The sequence below is a fragment of the Schistocerca gregaria genome, chromosome 3, assembly GCF_023897955.1.
Source record: "Schistocerca gregaria isolate iqSchGreg1 chromosome 3, iqSchGreg1.2, whole genome shotgun sequence".
Lineage (NCBI taxonomy): Eukaryota > Metazoa > Arthropoda > Insecta > Orthoptera > Acrididae > Schistocerca > Schistocerca gregaria.
Window position 1 is genome coordinate 180,750,169 of NC_064922.1, and position 19,373 is coordinate 180,769,541.

Genomic DNA, 19,373 nt, shown 5'->3' on the forward strand with positions numbered 1-19,373 from the left:
ATAGGAGAGTTAGGGCGGTCATAGATTGTGGCGTAAGTGATGGTACAGCCAGGGAAGAAGAGACTGAGGATCAGGTGTTCTGTGGGGCGGGAAGGAGAGGTGGGACCTGAACTGGGATCTGGTGGTGGTGACCAATGGCGACTCCGCCACGAGCAATCGGGAAGGGATTATCGGAGTGGTCAAGGAGGTAGGGCAAGGTGTGTATGGTGTGGTGGGTCTGAAGAAAGGTTTCAGTGAGAAGGAAGGCATCCACACAGTGGGTGGTGAGGGCGTGCATGAAGAGGTTCTTGTTGGCGGGAAGGGAACGGATGTTATTGAACAGGATATGGTGCTATCGCGCCATGACAGTGATTTTGGCCAGTGGGTTGAGACGGGAGAAGGTAAAACGGGCTTGGTTGTGGCCGTAGGTGGCATACATTTTGCGGTGGAAGACGGAACGGGAGTTGGGGGCGCTGGAAAGGGTGCACATCATGGAGAACGATGGTGAGGAACCTGATGATGTCCTCAGCGGTGGGGGGGGAGGGTCGAAAGGAGGGGTGGGGGCGTCCAGAGGGTGGACAGGGGCGGTGAGTTCAGGAGTGGTGGGAGGGGATCGGGCTTTACATTTTTGGGAGTACTTGGGATGTGGGAGATTACAGGTGCTACAGGAGGGAGGGAACTGAAGGTTGGGGTACTGCTGGAGTAAATGCGCTTGCTTGCAGTGCAGGCAGGTGGTGGCCTCGCGGCACTCAGATGTTGAAAACGATCCATTTTAACACGGGTAATATATCACGAAGCAAATACCGTCAGCACTGACGGAATATTACGTGATACCACGTACTTATACGTTTTTAACTATTACAGTGCCATCTATCACAAAGCAAAGAAAGTGTTCCAACAAAAACATTCGTATTTCTTTATGTATTACACCAATACGTGATAAAAAAATAGGGGTTCCTATTAAAAAAAACGTAGTTGATAGCCGCTTGTCCTATGTCAGCACCATCTAGCGGGCCCAACCATAGCGTCATCTGGTTTCCCCATTCAAGCTAGACAAGTTTCGTTCTTTGTAGTTTTTCGTTTGACGTTTATTTCGTGAGATATTTGGCCCGGTATACAACGGTACAAGATGTTGAAATGCTCAGAAAAAGCTGTAGAGAAGGACACACAATTTCGAATACGTACGACAACCGGGAGTGGACGTTAACAATAGAAGAACATGGCAGAAGTAGTAGGATTAAAGAGCGTACAAGACGTCGATGCACCTTTGCGCACTCAACTTGAGCCTATATAAATTGTTTTGCACTGTTAAAGGTTATTTTAAGTACGAAGTATATATACTGAACAATTTTAAACATCTATGAATCCCAGCAAAAAGAATCAAAAATTTCCGAAAATAAGTCCGTTTAAATGTGCCCGTTCTCCTCCATGTGTAAGACGTTAGGAAATACACTGAGGTGACAAAAGACTTGGGATACCCCCTGACATCGTGTCGGATCTTTTTTGTCTGGCGTAGTGCAGCAAGTTGACGTGGAATGACTTCGGCAAGTCGCTGGAAATCCCCTGCAGAAATATTGAGCAGTGCTGCCTCAATAGCCGCCCATAACTGCGAAATTGTTGCCGGTGCAGAGTTTCGTGTACGAACTGACCTCTCGATTGCGTCCCATAAATGTTCGATGGGATTAATGCCGGGCGACGTGGGTTGCCAAATCATTCGCACGAAAATGTTCTTCAAACCACTCATGAGTCACTGCGAACCGGTGAAATGTTGCTTTGTCATCCACAAAAATTTTATCAATGTTTGGAAACAAGAAATCCATGAATGGCTCGAAATGGTCTTCAAGTAACGGTACATAACCATTTTCATTCAGTTATGGGTTTAGTCAATGTATACACGGCCTACGCTCTTATGGATGCACCACCAGCTTGTTTGGTGGTTTGCTGACAACCTGAACAGATGGATTCATAAGGTCGGCGCCACATTCGAACCCTACCACCAGCTGTTAACAACTGAAATCTGGACTCATCTGACCAGGTCACGGTTTTCCAGTCGCCTGGCGTCCAGTCGATATGGTCACGAGCCCAGGGAAGGTACTGCAGGCCATATCGTGCTCTTAGCAAAGGCACCAACATCGGTCGTCTGCTGCCAGGTTTTGCCGCGCTATTTTAACGGATACGTTCGCCGTACGACCCACACTGATTATTCTGAGTTTTTTTTTTTAGGTAGTGATAATTGTCTGTTAACACTGATAACTTCACGCAGACGCCGCCGCTCTCCGTCGTTAAGTGAAGCCCGTCGGCGGCTGCATTTTATGCGGTGAGAGGTAATGGCGTGAAATTTGGCATTCTCGGCTCATTCGTGGCACTGTGGATCTCGGAATATTGAATTCTCTAACGACTTCCGAAATGAAATGTCCCATGCGTCTAGCTCCAACTACCAATCTGCGTTTAAAGTCTATTAATTCCCATTGTATGGCCATAATCACTTCACAAGCGTTTCACATAAATCACCTGAGTCGAAATGACAGCTAAACCAAATCGGTGTCCTTTTATACCTTGTGTACGTGATAATATTGCTATCTGTATATGTGCATGTCGCTAACCCACGACTTTGTCACTTCTGCGTGCCTTTTACAAAAGATTGTAGTAGAGGATAAAAAATATACAGAAGGGCAGAAACTAGAATGCTCACAATATATAACTGCCTAAACTGTATGTAAATGATACTGTTTGATGAAGAAATTGGCACAGGAAAAGAAACAGTAAGGGGCCGTGTCAAACTAGTCAGAAAACTGAAAACATACACAAGAAGAGAAAGAAAATAGCTGCTCGAGCTCGCCAGTTGCATCATCCAGTTCCTCAGCAGGGTACGTGTTCTGCGGGTGCACAGATAAGAACTGTGCCGTTTCTACCTGAAGTGTGGCACAGCGTATCTCCCCATCATTAACTGCTCAGGTCTTTCTTGTGTCAGGCTACTATGTCAGGGTCTATCGATCCTCCACATTTAGAGCTTCTACGTTTTTCTTACGTAAGTCTATACCACTAGACACATTTACGTCTCATTAACTCAGCACTATTTCTTTTCTAGCTTTCAATATAGCTTCATAGGCAAGAGTTCACCAGGGATTTTCACAATATGAGCACATGACTCATTTGAGAATGACAGTCAACGGAGAAAATTACGGACAGAGGAATGACAACAGTGCATTATATAAAACTTCCACAAGAATAATGAAGGTAAACTAAACAAGTGTAAGACTATTTATTTACCACTTTCGTGTGCCTCTAACTCTGAACTGGCATATTAATTCAATAGTTTGGTGAGCAATATTATTCTCGTGCATGCCTGCAAACACCGTTTAATTGTTATTAAACTCAATCAAATTCCAAAAAAACAAAGTCTGCAAGATAGATGGGTCGTATTTGCATAAGCAAACCAGTTTCGTACGTTCCAGTGCCAAGTTCGCGTCGTAGTAATCAGCTTATCGTGAGCGCAGTATCGCAAGCATTACGAAATCAAATCGTGGACCGTAAACATCTGCTGATCCAAGAAGTTGGAGCTACAGACAGCGGCCTATGGGGGACCACACAGAATTCTGACTTGGGCGAACTGGCGAAGGACCTAGCAGCCCTGGGGATTGAAGATACCTGGAAGAACCGGGCACAAAACAGGAAGGAATATAGGCAGTTTGTGGAAGCAGCGCGTGATCTGCAGGGCCTGTGATCGCTGAATATCTATCTATAGTCGGCATATGTATATTGTGACATTTATCTACCGTGACTGTGTGAAGAATGTATTGCAAGTTTTAGATGTTTGTCGTTAAGATCAGGGACTTTCAGTGGAGCCTGACTATGTCAGGCTTGAGAATGAACCAGTCGGTTCGGAGAAAATCGCCTAAACACTTGTATTGCAACTGTGACTTGTTTGTAATTACCTCTTCATTAAGAAAGCTCTGCTTGCTGAGCTATCTGCATATTCCCCACTGAGCTCTCACATCCTCCACTACATCCACACTCATAAACTATTGATCCGCTCTATCCTCTCTTACACCAATGTTTCTTAGATATCTCCTTCACAGAAGTTCAGTGCTCTCCCCAAATCTTTGACCGCCACGCTACGCGTCTAGCTTTCCGTATCCGTTTACCTTCCCCCATATGAATGTCCTACCATCTCATCAGATTCCACCCGTCCTTACCAAAATGAACACTTCTGTACAGGGTGTTCCCGTAAGAGCGGGCAAAAATGTAACAGGACATAGAGAATGTTGCTGTGAACAATTTGAGATACGGAACATGGGGTCGGAGAAGCCGGCTTAAGGAGATATGGAAGAAAACTTGTCTACCGCTTTGTCTAGCATTACTGTTTTCCAGATTGTTTCTGCGTACAAGTTTAGACGTACTGTTCTGTGTATTGACACGTACATTCCTTATTCCCTGCAAGGAAACGAGGAGGAAGAGGCTGATTACTGGGAAGTATTTCCTGGTCCCTGGATTGGAAGGGGAGGCCCTATTCCATGGCCTGCGAGGTTACGTGACCTTCATCCCCATTCGTTATTTCCTATGGGGGTATCTAAAATCACTTGTGTGTGAGCCCCCCAGTGGATACGGAGATCGAATTAGTTGCCAGAATTGTAGCTGCCACTAATGTGATTAGAAACACACCAGAGATATTTGTCAGGGTGGGTCAAAATGTTGTTCGCCGATGTCATGCTTGCACTGAGATTGATGCTCGTCTGTTTCAGCACATTTTGTAAGATAAATTACATCTACATCTACATACATACTCCGCAATCCACCATACAGTGCGTGGCGGAGGGCACCTCGTACCACAACGAGCATCTTCTCTCCCTGTTCCACTCCAAAACAGAACGAGGGAAAAATGTCTGCCTATGTGGCTCTGTACGAGCCCTCATCTCTCTTATCGTGTGGTCTTTGCGCGAAATATAAGTCGACGGCAGTAAAATTGTACTGCAGTCAGCCCCAAATACTTGTTCTCTAAATTTCCTCAGCAGCGATTCACGAAAAGAACTCCTCCTCTCCTCCAGAGAGTCCCACCCGAGTTCCTGAAGCACTTCCGTAACACTCGCGTCGTGATCAAACCTACCAGTAACAAATCTAGCAGCCCGCCTCTGAATTGCTTCTATGTCCTCCGTGAATCCGACCTGATAGGGATCCCAAACGCTCGAGCAGTACTCAAGAATAGGTCGTGTATTCTACCAATGAACCGAAGACGACTGTCCACTTTCCCCACAACTGCCATTACATGCTTGTCCCACTTCATATCGCTCTGCAGTGTTACGCTCAAATATTTAATCGACGTGACTGTGTCAAGCGCTACACTTCTAATGGAGTATTCAAACATTACGGGGTTCCTTTTCCTATTCATCTGCATTATTTACATTTATCTATATTTAGAGTTAGCTGTCATTCTTTACACCAATCACAAATCCTGTCCAAGTCATCTTGTATCCTCTTACAGTCACTCAACGACGACACGTTCCCGTACACCACAGCATCATCAGCAAACAGCCGCACATTGCTATCCACCCTATCCAAAAGATCGTTTATGTAGATACAAAACAACAGCGGACCTACCACATTTTCCTGGGGCACTCCTGCTGACACCCTAACCTCCGATACTCCAGTACAAATGGAACGTTCATCGTGTCATTGATTATATTTGCAGTTAACTATAACTAATGTAAATAAAAAACTACACAGTACTCTGATTTTACGTTCTTTCCGAGTCATCAGTCTTTGGAATGGTTTGATGCTGCCCGCCACGGATTCCTCTCCTCTGCCCACGGCTTCATCTCAGAGTGGCGCTCGCAACCAACGTCCTCAATTATTTGCTGGATGTATTTCAGTTTTCCTGAGCAGTTTCGCAGGTACTAGAATAACGTTCCTCAGGTTAGCGATTTTTTTTTCAAATACGTGATACTGGTGCAGGATAATTCAAAAAGAGGAACAGATTAATACATATCATGCCATTTTACAATTAGTACAAGTATTTTGATTGACAGTAAAAATATATAAAATTAGCATTCTTTTGTTCGCCTTCAAAATTAAAAACTTCCCCAATTCACTGTTTCCGGTCCTCTGTCCATGCTTCTTGTCGGCTTCATGTCTTCGGCTTCATCTTGATTGCTTTTTTGGTTGCACGTATTTCTTTCATGTTTCGGCTGTGATCTTGCTTGCGTTCTTCGGTCCATTTTACGCCTGTTCGTTTGTCACAATGTATCTCATGTAGTTTACTTTTCTTGATGATGTTTCTGAATTTTATTCTATCGTTTATTGTGTCTGGTGTTATGTTGAGTTGGTTCAGGTCGTTTCTTATCTCTGCCACCCATTTGTTATTTCTAGTGGTTACCCAGTCAAAGATCTGTTTGGTCAGCCTGTGTGATGGCATTCTGCACAGGTGTCCATAGAATTGTAGTCTGCGTTTTCTAATCTTCTGTGTGATTGTCTCCGTATGTTTGTAAGTTCCTGTGTAGGTTTCTTGATCCATATTCCATTGTTGTTAATCGCGCCAAATATTTTTGTGAGTATTTTCCGTTCCACTTTTTCTAGTTGTCTGATAAGTGTATGCCCTATGATTAGTGTGTCTCTGCTGCATATAGCAACTCGGGGAGCACCACCATGTCGTAGTGACATAATTTGGTTTTTTGTGAGATAGACTTCTTTTTGTAATGATTCCACACTACTCTGTATGCCTTGTCCAGTTTAGTTTTTCTTTCTTCGTTTGAGTCTCTGTTATGTCCGCTCATTTTTAGTGTTTCACCGAGTTAACAGAAACTATATATGTAAGCACAAACCATTGATTTTGTATTGGGTAGCTGACGCATACAAAACAACTGCGTACAAATCATTTTAAATCAAATTTTATCTGAAGACCTAGAAACATTCAAAGTCTTAGGGATGTGTGTTGCATTGTACATCATTCCTGCATCTACATTACTACTCTGTACTTAACAAATAAGTGCTTTGCTGAGAGTTTAACGAACGACTTTCAAGCTATTTGTCTACCTTTCCACCCTCGAACAGCGTGCGGGAATAATGAACACATCAGATCAAATGAGCATAGTTTTGGAGCGAAAACTACAATGTATTGCTACTTCTTTTATACAAATCGTTGCCATTCCGTGCAAATGTTGAAATTGCAGTTTCGGGATCACTAGCAATCAGAGTCACTCGTAATACTATTTTTTGGTATTTCCTATTACCGAAAAGTGGCAACGGCCTTGCCGCAGCGGCTACACCGGTTCCCGTGAGAACACCGGAGTTAAGCGCTGTCGGGCGTGGTCGGAATTTGAATGGGTGACCATCCAGGCCGCCATGCGCTGTTGCCATTTTCCGGGATGCACTCAGCCTCGTGATGCCAACTGAGGAGCTACTCGACCGAATAGTAGCGGCTTCGGTCAAGTATACCATCATTACGGCCGGGAGAGCGGTGTGCTAACCCCACGCCCCTCCTGTTCGCATCCTCCTCTGAGGATGACACGGCAGTCGGAGGTCCAGAAAGGCCTCTTGTGGCCTGTAGGCGGAGTGGTTTATTACCACTTTTACTGAATAAAAATGTTTAATTGTTGCAAACTAAACCTCGATGCCAACGGGTGTCAATATGGGGGGATGGGCGCCCTGGACACTGCCCACACTACAGACGACCCCTCACTGGTGCTCGAGTGGGATGTCGCTCCTAGGTGTGGAAGGCAGGCAAAGACTTCCCTCGAGGTCGATCGGAGGACCTCTCCGGTTCGTCTGACGAACAGATTTCGTGCGCTATCTTTGGCTGACCGCGTCCCTGAGCAAGATGCCGTCGCTCACACTGTTCCACAGGTCCCTCAATGTCTGGGCATTTACAGAGCGTGGTGTTACTGGTAGATGGTAGCGCCGGTGCTAGGCGCGCAATGGGATCCGTTAGAGTTATGGCTGCCTAGGAGGGGAAGGAATCCTGTGAGCACTCTGTTTGCACACGGAGAACCACTCTAGATGTGTGAAGGCTGCTTCTGGAAGCCATAAAGAGCTCAGGATGCAGTCAGCTGCAGGTGGTGGCTCATTTCGGAACTAACGATGAGCATCCTTTCGGATCGGAATAGATTGTCTCTGGTTTCAAGTGGCTAGCTGGAATATTAAAGACTGCCAGTCTTGCTTGCGAGGTGAACACAGAGCTCACAATCTGTGACATCGTCGTCACAACCGACTGTGTTCCTTTGGTAGAGAGCTGAGTGGAGGGTCTGAATCAGAGGATCGGACAGTTCTGCGACAATGCAGGCAGCAGATTCATCGACTTCCGCCATACGATGTTCAGTTTCCGGGGTCCAGTACACGGGGGGCGGGGCTGCACATGTAGCGGGGACTGTGTGGAGGAGACTGGGCGGTCTTTTAGGATAGAGGGGTCTCGGGAGACAACAGAAGGGGTATCAATGAGAAAAGGTGCAGGGCAAACACATGAAGGCACACCTAGCAACAACTGAAGTTATTGTAAATTGTCGTAGCTGTGTTGGAAAAGAACCAGATTTCAGGCGCAAATACAAAGCACTGAAGCTCTAACCGTTGTAGGTACGGAAAGCTGCCCTAAGATGGGAATAAATTCATCCGAAATTTTTACAAAAGATTAAACTGTGTTCGGAAAAAATAGACTAAATACAGTTAGTGGTGGAGTGTTTATTGCTGTTGGAAGCAGTTTGCATTATAATGAAGTAGAAGTAGATAGCTCCTGTGCGTTGGTATGAGTAGACTCATATGATTTAGTTGCGGTACAGGAAAAAAAAAGTAACTGAGGTACTTCACTCATAGAGTTATAGCTGGTGGTGATTTTAATCTACCCTCTACATGTTGGAGGAAATACTTGTTTAAAGTCAGAGGTAGGCATAAAGCATCGTCCGAAATAGTTCTGATTGCGGTTCTCAGAAAATTATAGTGTAAAACTGGTTCAGGAGTCCACTCGAAATGTAAATAGCTGCGAAAACATATTTCACTTCTTTCCAACAGATAATCCTGAGCAGATGGAGAACATCATAACGGATACAGGGATTAGTGACCACAGGGTTGTTGTACATAGACCAAATACTGTAACATCAAAAGTCCACCAAAAATAAAGGCGAAATATCTATTTTTTAAAAAAATTAGATAAAAATTTGCTTTAGGCCTTCCTAAGAGACAGTGTCCACTCCTTCCAATCTAACTATGTAAGCCTGCTCTAGATGTGGCTTAAATTCAAAGAAGTTAAGAGACATATATCCAATAAATTAAAAATAGACAGTACTGATACCCCATGGCCCATAAAACAGATCGGAATACTGTTGCAGAAGCAACGGAGAAAGTATGGCCAATTACAATGAACTCAAAACCCTCAAGATTCACAAAGTGTCACAGAAGCTAAAAATTTAAGAGTGCACCTCAGTGTGAGATACATTTAACAGTTTCCAAAACGAAACTCTATCTCGAAATCTAACAGAAAATCCAAAGAGATTCGGTTCGTATGTAAAGTACACCAGCGGCAAGACACAATCAATATCTTCACTGGGCCACAGCAAGGCGATGTCAAGGATGACAGCGACACTAAAGCAGAGTTACTGAACGTAGTTTTCCGAAATTCCTTCACCAGAAAAGACTAAGTGATTATTCCAGATTTCGAATCAAGAACATTTGTTAACGTGTGTAACTTAGAAGTAGATATCTTCGGTGTAGCGAAGCAGCTTAAATCACTTACAGAATGCAACACCTCCAGTCCAGATTGCATACCAATCATATTCGTTTCAGAGCACGCTGATACAATAGCTCCATACTCAGCAATCATATACAATATCTCGCTCGTCGAAAGTTCCATACCTAATGACAGAGAAGTAGGACAAGTCACAACTATAACCAAGAAAGGAAATAGGAGTAATCCGCTGAGTTACAGACCAACATAGGTAACTTCGATTTATAGTGCGATTTTCGGACACATACTGTGTTCGAACATTATGAGTTATCTCGAACAAAACGGTTCATTGACAGACAGCCAACACGGATTCAGAAAATGTCGTTCTTGTGAAACAGAACGTGCTCCTTATCCTCGCGAAGTAATGAGTGCTGTCGGCAGAGGACGTCAAATTGACTCCGTATTTTTAGATTTCCCGAAGGTTTTTGACATGTTCCTCACAAGCGATTTTAATCAAATTTCATGCCTATCGAGATCGCCTCAGTTGTGCGACTGGATTCGTGATTTCCTATCAGAGAGGTCACAGTACATAGCAACCGACGAAATCATCGCGTGAAACAGAAGCGGTATTCAGCATTCCCCAAGGAAGTGTTATAGGGGCTCTGCTGTTACTGATACACACAAACGATTTAGCGGACAATTTGAGCACGCCTCTTAAATTGTTAGCAGATGACGTTCTCATTTACCGTCGTATAGTGTCATCAGATGATCAAAACAAATTGCAAAATGATTTAGACAAGGTCTCTGTATGTTGTGAAAATTGGCATTTGACTCTAAATAATGAAAAGCGTGAAGTGATGCAAATGAGTACTAAAAAGAATCCACTAAATTTTGGTTACAGGATGAAAGACACAAATTTAAAGGCAGTAAATTTAACTAAATACTTGCCAATTACAACTACGAATAACTTAAAATGGAACGATCACGTAGGTAATTTTGTGGAGAATGCAAATCAAAGAATGCAATTTATTCGCAGAACACTTAGAAAATTCAACAGGTCTATTAAAGGGACTGCTTATACTACGCTTGTCCACCCTCTTCTGGAATTGCTGTGCCGTTTGGGGTCTGCAGGACTGACAGGCATATCGAAAAGGTTTTTGTGTTATCATGAAATAGGGGAGAGAGAGCCACGGATATGATATGCGAATTGGCGTGATAACCATTAAAATAAAGGCCCTTTTCGTCACGGCAGGATCTTCTAATGAAATTTCAGTCACTTACTTTTTCCTATAAGTGTGAAAATATTTTGTTGGTGCCTACTTACATAGAGGGAAACGATCATCAGAATAAAATAAAAGAAATCATGGCTCGCGCGGAAATATTTACGTGTTCGTTTTTTCCTCGAGTTGTTAGAGAGTGGAACGGTGGAGAGAGAGCTTGAAAGTGGTTCGACAAACCCCTGCCAGGCACTTAACTGTAAATTACAGAGCAATTATTTTGGTGTACACGTTGATGGGGGCTTGTTCCATATGTAAAACTTTCTGTTTTTTATGTTGTCCTGGACAAAGCAAGTGGTGTAATTATGAAATACTATCTGATAAACACGAGTCACAAAACTATCTGAAGCTGTATAATTGTATTTTAATGAACTTCTCCAAAATCCTAAAACTGTATAATATAAATGCTGTCCTGAGAAAAATCTGTATTGTGTGGTGCTGTAAACAGTACCGTATTGCATGACGTCACAGTGCGTGAGTTGCAGTATCAACACACAAGGCTAACACAATCAAAATCCTACATTACATTACAGAACGAATTTTGAAGGAATAAATAAACCAAAATGTTTCTACAAATATACCCTGTAATTTTAGGAACGCAAACTCATTCAACACCTTTCCAAACACTGCACAATATACTCGCAAATGTAACACTGCACTGTGAGAATAAAACTGTCTGCATAAGAAATGAAATTCGAAATGCGCTTTACCTAATCTGACCCCGACATTAATTTTGAAATGCAACACATAAATATGAATGATCTTATTCTCTAGAATGTAATATAACTGGCTCTAACAACTTTTCATGGCTTAGCTGTGGCAACTGAAACTCATTACTGCTCGAATTGATGAACATAAATATGTAGCGCAACTTCAAAGCAGCTAAATAAATGAAAACTCTTGCTCAGAGGAATGCAAGGACGAGCAGCTTTACTAAGAAAAGTACCATGCGGCGACATACATAATCAGAAAATAAAATTCGTCAGGAGATGGTGCTAGAATTTTAACTTTCTGAATGACTGTAAGGAAACTAATCTCCAATACATTTTGTACTCAAAAATAATCAAACCCATATTTCGACCATAACAATGACCTTTTCTTTACAAACAGAAAAGCGTTGCTCAGTGCAATGGAATGACGAGCAGCTTTAGTAAGCAGATCATGCCTCAATAACAGTGTTTCGCAAAGTGTCATGCGGCGACACACGTAATCAGAATATAAAATTTCTGAGGTGATGGTGTTAGAATTTAACCTTGCTGAATGACTGCAAGGAAACTAATCTTCAATAAATTTTGTACTCAAAAATAATGAAACTCATTCTTCGACCATAACAATGAGCTCTACAAAAATAGCTTCTTGCAACAAATATTATTCTTCCATGAGCTTAGTTATTTAAATCGTAAAGGAGTGGTAAATCTGTAACATCTGAGTGCAACCCATATGAATAGATAACCTTCCTTAATCACATCTGAACAATGAAACTAACCCAACAAACACGTAATCAATTTCGCGAAAGGAAGCAAGGAAGCAATGCATCAACAACATTAACTGGAAATTTTCGCTTCGCAATCCTCCGTATCATTATCCCTGTGCTCTGCAAGCTATTTCCAGACTGGTCGATAGAGTGGCCAACACCCGACTCACTAACTCACTAGCTTCTCTTAGAATATTGCAGCAACGACAATGGTATTAGCAACCAAAGATCACGTTGCTTGTACTCAGAGAAACTTTGTGGTGTAACGCATCAACTATTGGAAAACTGTTCGCGTATGAAGTGTGACACACTGAATGAAAATAGGACTTACATCACTTTTATCGAATACTAAAAATAAGCTAGACATAGCGCGAAGTTTACGAACATAAGTTTTGCATTTTTCAATGTTCGCTCTGTATTCTCCAAATCAGTCTCTTCGAACGTTCAGTTCACCGTTACGACCTTCATAACACGCCATGTGGATTTTCGTTAGTTAAAAAGTCACAGTTTACAATCAAAAACGAGTTTTTTTTCGTCTTATTCATCCGTTCCCGATTACTTTTTGCACTCTACACTCAAGTTTAACTCATAATTCAAATGGTTCAAATGGCTCTGAGCACTATGATACTTAACATCTGAGGTCATCATTCCCCTAGAACTTAGAACTACGTATACATACATAAACTAAGGACATCACATACATCCATGCTCGAGGAGGGATTCGAATCTGCAACCGTAGCGGTCGCGCGTAACTCATAATTCCGCAAATTTACAAGCACTTTTCAGAGCTCTTTATACAGACATCCTACCGTCACGTTAGCTGCTCTCGGAGATCGCTAATTCCACAAAGAAGTCCAGGACGCATGAAAGTACGTTCTTCTGATTGGCTAAGAAACCTCATACCCACTACAATATTAGAATTAAACCCCGCCATCCGGCATCTTCCGCTATGAACCAATCACAATGTAGTATCTGTTCAGAGCGTTATATAAAACGTATAAAAAAACCCATAAATATCAAAATATTCCCCTCTTTACGTAACAGAATTATCTGAGTGTGTTTTCTTTCCTCGGCACCATAAACTGGCAAATAGCACTTTACAAAATTTTGCTGAGCGTGACTCTCTCGCGCTGCCTGCTTGTCAAACACAACATTATACCACCTGGGAATAAGGGCACTTTGGTCAGCCCATCGTGAGTTGCTATTGTGATACTTCACAACGGTACGCTGAACCACTTGATAGTGTATGCGCAAGTGGCCTGAATCATTTACATCGTGATGGGTTTTCCTTAGGCTGCGGTCACAGTGGCTTCGATTTCGGATGATTCCGCCGACGCCGACATCGGCCGGAGACGGCCGATTTTTTCAAATCAGTTCGAGATTATGTACGCGGTCACACTATAGCCGATCTTATCTCCCGAACGTACACGCTTCGGACGACAATGGTGAAATTCAAATTAGTTTGATTTGTCAGTCACAAATCGATAGACGTTCTCGTACACGGAATATGGAGCGTGAGAAACTCTTAAGTCCAGTCCAAGAAAGAGTGAGTTTGTGGCATCCTAAGGATGAAAATATCATAATCTGAACATAGTTCGGTATGTATGGACGGAAATCGCAGGTTTATTCGAAACCTCATATAGGCAGATTTTTTAGACGTAGATCATAAACTTAAAAAATAATTTGTTCAAGTGAAAAGGGTGGCGTATGTTATATGCTTGTAGCTACTGTACTATTTTTTTGTGGTAGGTCGTCATTAGTTGTCTACAAATTATTACTGCTTTCTGGCGTTTTATGCTAGTAAGGTAAGTAGGCAGTTTTAATGCATAGATTATAAACTTAAAAAACAATTTGTTCAAGTGAAAAGAGTGGCGTATGTTACATGCTTGTAACTACTGTACTGTTTTTTGTGGTAGGTCGTCATTAGTTGTTTACAAATTATTGTGACTGCTTTCTGGCGTTTTATGCTAGTAAGGTAGTGATTCTGTTAATATGAAGTAGTTTGCAAATGTGGTGTACGGTATGTATTTCCGCTTTTCAGTGCTTCTGGTTTTCAGAGTATTTTATGCGTGTGCTAAATGACAGTCATTGAAGGTTAACTGACGTAAGTCTGCTCAACTTTGAATAAATACATCGAAACACAGTGTTTATAACTTGCTTTTCTATATCACCAAGAATTATCTCGAGAATGTAACAGACTGTTTCTCCTGTCATCTCATAAATTTGTGAAACTTACCTTGTTATTCCGAAAACTGAGAACCGAGTGTATAGTACTCGCCACGTTATTTACGAGACAGGTAAGCTCATTCACATGCATTCGGCATCTCTTTAATAGCAGAAGCCGCGATGCAGCAGTAGTATCCAATAACAGAGGCGTCGAGGCGTCCACCCCACCCTAAGACGTTAAAATTTAACCTACTTCATACACAGAATAGATTCTAACCTAACCTAACGTGCTTGACCCTTCTAAAAGCTGACGAAGGAGATCGGACGCACTGTGAGCATGCTGTCGGCCGATGTTATCGGTCGACCTCTGCCGACAACGTCTGACGACTTTTGTCGGTGCCACTGTGAACGTAGCCGTAGTCACCACTGTGCTTGCTTATTGTTAACACCACCGAACGTTACTGATAACAGCCACCGGAGGCCAAGTGTAATGCTATCGCGGTCGGGTAGTTCTCACGCTAACGAATTATCAGTTAATAGACATATCAATATTCATTTATCATCTTACTTTGCATTTACACCTTCATTAAAACTAACAGCGAAACATTTTATATCAGCAATAATTAATGAAAGGCATAACATCAGAGAAGATAAAGTTTTGTTTCCAACATACATTGTTTTCGGCGCTTGGGATTTCATAGTCTGTACGACAACGACATCGTTTGGCCGTCACCGCTTACTGCTACCTGGAGCCAAGTGTACACGTGCTGCGGTAGAACTACGGCTCATCTCTGAGTGAGGCGCTTGCTGTGTTTCCGCGAAAGTACCTTGACAATAGTCAAAACGCTTGTAATGTGCACTGCTATGGCAATATTTTCTGGATAACTGGGGTTAAGAAACCAAAGTGCTATTATTGTATAATGGTTCACCAGAGACCATGTGTCCCTTATACCAAAAGAATCGGGAAATTTCCCTGAACAACCTCCTTAATTTTGTCGGTGCAGTTCATGTCCTACCTGTGTAAAATAAATCTTATCCTCGCTCCTACCATTTAATATATCGAGTTATACAAGAAAGCTGAGTCTCCTATTCCTACCTGAGATAGTTACAGCTCAAAACTGGAAAATTTCTAGTTTTCCCAAAAGTAGAAATGAATATACCCAGAAGCTAGTGCTCGTTGAGGTATGGGCCTCTTTCCTTGTGTAGAAAACGGCTAGTACTCAGAGGTGTGGGCTGCCCGTCTTCCAGTAGAGGACCGTCCCTTACTTCCTACTGACTCTGTCTCTGTACTCAGTTCATTGAATGTTACGCTGGTGGAGGCGTAGTGCTCACAACTGTCTCACACGTCAGCCATCCCATACGTATTGTTTTGTGGATGGGCTACCATCAGAATATGATTAGATTAGTGATTCCACCGAGAGTAAACAACGTGAACAGGGAAATTTACTCGTAGTATTTCGCATGGGGAATGGCTGAAATGGTATTCGAGCATCTTCTAACGATCCACGTTGAGGTAGAAATAAGTGTCATACACCCTGACTGACGTACCCAATGTCGCATTCGACTTGAATAATTGTTTCGTAAAGTTTCGGGATTGCAGGCGGATAATGTCGACGTCTTGCCACGATATTTTGGCTGACAACAGCTCACGCGTACATGAAACCATACAAAATTCAGCTACTGTAAACTCTTCGTGAAGGTAACAAATAACAACATTGCTTCATCTACGGTGAGCGAGCGCGTGTGTAACGCTCACACTAGATGGGCGCTCTCTGTCGGAATGTGGGCTCACGGAGCTAAGTTTCAGATGTCAAATTAATAAAATCAATTGTCGTTAGGCGTATAGTTAGTCATAACATTTTTCCTTTCAGAAGATGTTAATGAAATCATCAGATCCCACTCGTAATCCAGTCGAAAGCCGTCACCACGATTAATCACATCTTCCCCCACAATTACTTCCACCGATGAATAATTGTGCGGAACATGGTTCCATCGACATGCATTCACACATTAAGTCCTGAACAACTGCGAGTGTCCTGAAACACTGCTTTTCTCATTTTTTCGCGCAAGCGGATGGCATCCGGAACGTGTCACTTCAGCACCGGATTAAGCAGCAGGAGTGCGAAATATGAGTGGTATTCTGTCCGTCGCTTCTGATGAGACAGCAGACCAGAGGTTCTTCCATCAAAGATTTCCCTACACTAACGAAGCATTCTTTACGAATCGTGGAGAGTTCAATGTAAGAAATGCGGGTTTATTGGGCCGTTGAGAATCGGCGCTGGTTGAGACAGGATGAACATCAAAGGCACTGTGACAGTGAACGTTTGGTGGGGGATTATTGGAGACTGCGTGACTGATTATTACTTCATTGCGGACCTCTTGACGAGTCACTAATACGCACAATTCCTTAGCTAAGTTGTAATGTTATGTGAGCCACACTGCCCGTTTGTTTACTTTGTGCCTGATTTTATTCTGAGAAGCTCAGTAATGTATGTAAATACTGTAAATGTAATTGTGATTCAAAAAGTACATGAAGTGAAGTGAAGTGCAGCAGGACAGAAAGAAACACTTTAGCGCCCAATCCCCGCGATGATAGTAGTCGTGAAACCTTGAGTACGGACTCTAAAAGAAAAGACAGCTGATTTATCAAAAAAAAAAGGAGAACTGTTAATCTGTATCTTGTGGAAAGAGGGCGTGTTGCTAGGTCGTCGCTCAGAACATATTGTTACATTTAATGAAAATTGATATCTTAGTGACAAAACCGAGTAAAGTATATGTAAGAGTTGCCAAACATTTGTGTATACAAATTTTGTGGAAGTGAAGAATAGAAATATCTTGGTTTTGGAAAAGGAGGTGAACTTCATTGTCGTCGTCGTCTATTAATCGACAGAATTGTAAGTGTACAAAGTTCACTAAAATACAGAAAAAGAAATGCATTCTCTATAGTTTTCATTCAGTAAGTAACAACTTCTCATAATTTCTTAAGTACAGTAATTGGATTATGTTCTTGTACAATAGTATGGTGCTGAATTCCACTGACCAATTATTTTGATGCAGCAGGACGTGTAGTTTGAAGGAAGTTTGTGTGCCAAGCAATCTCCTTTACTCACGAAAAGCAGATTGCTGTTTGATCTTATTCACTTACAACAGTGATACCTTAGGTATGAAAAGCTACGAAAACCTGGGCTCAAAGCTATCCGCAATACGGCCAAGTAACTAACAGAGTCCTATTTTAAACCTTGAACAACAATAACTTTCTCCAAATTAAAATGCGTCAGCAACTGGTGCAGAAGCTGATCATTCAAGGAGGTAGCAACCAAAATTCAGATACCAGCTACGACTTAAAGTAAAAATCTCAATCAAAAATCAATCTCTCTCTCTCTCTCTCTCTCTCTCTCTCTCTCTCTCTCTCTCTCTCTCTCCAAACACATATATAAATATTTATATTATTAAGATAAAAGTCATTTTATAAAGTGCTGCCGGCTCTCATAAAGGAAGTACGAGGCGGTTATAATTCAAGTGCAGTTGCTCAGAGAGCTCCAGTGTGAGCAGTAAGCAACGTATGGCAGCAAAACGTGGTGGATATTCTAATGCTTTAATGCAGATCCAATTTATGCTGGAAAAAAATTAGTTCCGATTTTGGCCGCCAGGTACAAATCTGGCGCTGTGAATGCAAAAATGACTTATAGAAATGTTTCCATATGCAATGGATTAGGAACAGGACGTGGGCAGCAAAGGTCATACAAATTAGAAAGGCATAATGTTGATTTTTATTATTAACTGCCCTTGCACTTTTTGTTAAGTATGATCACCGGAGACGTTGACTAATGTTGTACAGCGCCAGATTTGCACCTGGTGGCCAAAATTGTAATTCACATCTTTCAGCGTAAATCGGTTCCACATTAACGCATTAGCATGACTACCAAGTTTCGCTTCCGTATGATATTAACCACTAGAACCATTTGAAATACACTGGTGTCCAAAAATAAAGTAACAAACGGACATTTTGCAAGGTTGCGTTTATTTTGTCACCAATCAGTATAAACAGGTGATAGTAAAATAGAAACAATACACAATGTAAACAACTGCAATATACATAACGGTAGACAAAAATGTTCTTCCTTTCTCCAACTTCATGGATTTGCACACACATTCCGACAACAGATTAATGTGCCCAGTATGGGATTCTAAACATTCATGGTGGTGTCTGATTGTTCTATATCGTGTCTCCCTACCACTTTCGCGCAACGACGCTCTGAGCGTGTTTTTTAGGGAATTAACTAGTTTGAACCTGGGACCTGTTACTGGTAAGGAGACGCCAGACCACACATGACATGTAGAATTCAGAAGAGTTCAGTGAGACTAGCGATGATATAACCAAGTACTAAATGATCTCAGCGTCAGCTCCACTGCACTCCCTGTAAAAGAATCTTAATACTAACTAAATTTAGTGGAAAGGGTTCAAGGCTTTCCTATTTTTAATTAGCTGGTAAAATAACGTCGAAAAATCAGTTAAGTTTACCATTGGAAATTTTATTCTACTTACAAAACATCGTTTATAAATTGCACTATTGATAAAAGGAAATGTTTTAATACAGGATAGTAAAAACCAACTGCGTTCAACTAAAATGTGAACGAATATTCCCTAAATGGGTTTCCAAGTTCTACAATCGATCGAAGGATGACATATGCCATATCACATCTATAATCTAGGTTTAAATTAAGTTTCACAAAAGAGAAAACTATCAAAATGGTCTACAGTGACCCTCAATTATCTTCAATTACTTATCTAACTTGTCGTAAATTACAGTGGCTGATGTGGCTTCTCAATAAC

The 19,373-nt window shown here is 41.9% G+C and overlaps 1 pseudogene; it reads left to right on the forward strand.

Annotated features, from left to right (window-relative positions):
• Nucleotides 1–7,210: 7,210 nt before the first annotated feature.
• LOC126357153 (5S ribosomal RNA) lies at nucleotides 7,211–7,328 on the forward strand (annotated as a pseudogene).
• The last annotated feature ends 12,045 nt before the right edge of the window (nucleotides 7,329–19,373 follow it).